The following is a 2,525-nucleotide window of genomic DNA, read 5'->3' as shown; positions in this document are numbered from 1 at the left end:
TTCATGTATACTTTGTGCTCTGTTCCACTGCATTTCAGAAAGGAATATTGTACCTTTTGCTTCACTACATTGATCTGATAGAAACCAGTCACCCTCACCTGAGGCCAAGAGGTAACGTTTGTTAAGTTTCCTGGGAAGTGATGATAGGACAGCGTTGTAAGTGGGGGATAAGTGGTGGCTGACTCTGTTAAGCGACGGCTTCTCAACCCTGGTGTAGATGCTACCTTGACACCTCTTTCAAACCATCCATCTTCTCTGTCTAAAATGTGCACCTGCTGCATCGTTGTTGTCATCTTCCTGCATGTTGTTCACAGCACCAACACCAAAACATGTATGTGTTACCAAAGTGGGAAGCTCCGATACATTCCTTCCACCTTGGAACCAAATGGATCCAGATTATTAACAGATTAAGTCCCCTAAGTGCTTCTCTTGCAGTGCGATTTTAAGCAGCAGTTACAATGCTGTATTTTTGAGCTTTTCCAGGTTCAGAGGGTTTAAAACAAAACAGACTAATTTTAAACATGAGCTGTGATAGAAAACTAAAAGAGCTGCATTATGGGTACTAATTTGGAAGAACAATGTATTTCAAATGAATTTGGGCATCTTTCCTATGATTGGATTATTGATGGTGTGAGTGGAAGCAGTCACTTCTCCTCCTCTCCTGCAGCAGTGTCACGATGGACCAACACACTGTAGGAAATAATAATAATAATCAGCCTGCTACTATCTAGCACATTAAAGTAATTCAATGTTTTTTACTGCATTATTACTAATAAAGAATAAGCTCTTTGTGCAGAGAATGCAAAAATTTGTGCATAAGATTTACACGTGCAAACATTAACAGTATACCAGTGGGGGAACACAGGAGCACTAACAAACCAGGAGGTATCCATCACCTACAACAACACCACAGAGATTAAATAAATAAAATGTTTTATTGTGCATCACCTTGGTTGTTTCTTAGAACATCACCTAGTTATGACTTTTCATCTGAAGCTTATCCAACATGAAGTAATTTGTTTTGTACCTGTCAAGAAACAAAACCTGTTATTCATAGTAATGTTGTATCTTGTGCACCTGCAAAAATAAATAGAGATGAGTTTCAAAATGTATTATGCAATAACACCAGCACACACAGCCTGTGTCCTGTTTAAACTTTACTTTCGGTTTCGGTTACTTTCGGTCGTCGTGGCGCAGCTTGTTTGATCCCTGGAAACGTAATGTAAACGAATGTTTCACTGCTTTACACTTGAATGAATCTTTGCGCATCTTGTGGCTAACTGTTATTAGCTTGTTGCAGTAAAAATATTATGTTAAATTAACTCAGAACATTGGTTAATAAATATAAATAACGCAAGGCACTTGTACCCGCCATGTTGATATATTTGGCAGTTTAAACAGTGGAATAAAAGCAGAACTAGAGTTAGTTTATCCTCGGAGTTGTTGTTGGTGTAGCTCCACTTACTAATGACTGAAGGCATCTTTTCCTGCCTGAAGCAGCCTGTGCAGGAGGCGGAGACGAGCCGCTGTCCGAGACTCTAAACGCGGCTTCGCTCGGCCGGTGTTCAGCAGAGTTTTGTCGACATGCCGAGAATTGCGTGCACCTCCAAATGCTGCTTTTAAACGCTATAATATTCTTTGTGGCCTTCATCAATGGTGATAAATGATTCTAAGTAAATATTTTATGAACGTTTAGAGTCTTTAATATTTTAATACACTTAGTACCATTCCTTGACATTCAGTAAATATATGTGGTGATAACGCCGTTTGATCAGCAAAGTGTCTGTCACGTAAACCTGTTGCTATCTTTGTATATCCTTAATACAGATGAGGAGGCGGTACGTTGTCTTAGCTTGACTTTATTCCAACACGTCGTAACCTAACACACACTGAATCTCCCCACCTCTTCCGGTATCTCCGTAAAAGGACCTAAAGAGGTGGATGCATAATTCGGCAGATCAAATTTTGTAGGCTACCTGCAGAGATTTGCATCCACCTCTTTTCTCAGCATAAATGACCGTTTTCACTCGCGAGGTGCATGCAATTCTCGGCAGGCAGGCAGAATTCGGCACAACACCTGTTATCACCGCTCCTCCATGCAGGTGTGTGTGCTGGGCTGCAGCTTCATGCCTCCATCTAGTGGACTGATAGTAGAAGTCCAGCAGCTGATGGCAGCTTCCTCTGCCACACGCTGCTGTCTGACTGCATTCAGCTGCCACTGATATGAAACAGAAACTAGCAGCCAATCAGTGGAGGAGCAGCTGATCTTTTTCCAGGAGAAATGATGGAAAGGAGGATTTGAGTTGATGTGCAGATGAATGATTTGTGTTTCCTCTCCAGGTGAAAGTGGATGTGAGTTGAGCAGCATGAGTCAGTGTGAGGACAGAGAGGAGGGAGTCCCTCCCTCTAAAAGCACTCTGTGTGGGGAACATGACAGCCAGACCAAAGCTCAGAGGTGAGATGAGGATCTCTAACTGTCCAGGACTCAAATCACTCCACCATCATTATTCACTCTCAAAGCTCTG

General features: G+C 41.9%; 1 long non-coding RNA gene across 1 annotated transcript; it reads right to left on the bottom strand.

Moving 5' to 3' along the window:
* Positions 1–575: 575 nt before the first annotated feature.
* On the bottom strand, positions 576–1,568 carry LOC123972541. The gene is made up of 3 exons (XR_006825432.1): positions 1,466–1,568; positions 949–1,027; positions 576–690 (listed from the first exon to the last, which is right to left on the bottom strand). It is a non-coding gene; the product is annotated as an uncharacterized LOC123972541 (long non-coding RNA).
* Positions 1,569–2,525: the final 957 nt, after the last annotated feature.

Source organism: Micropterus dolomieu, linkage group LG01 (genome assembly GCF_021292245.1).
Source record: "Micropterus dolomieu isolate WLL.071019.BEF.003 ecotype Adirondacks linkage group LG01, ASM2129224v1, whole genome shotgun sequence".
In the NCBI taxonomy this organism is placed as follows: domain Eukaryota; kingdom Metazoa; phylum Chordata; class Actinopteri; order Centrarchiformes; family Centrarchidae; genus Micropterus; species Micropterus dolomieu.
This window is presented reverse-complemented; position numbering and strand designations above follow the sequence as displayed.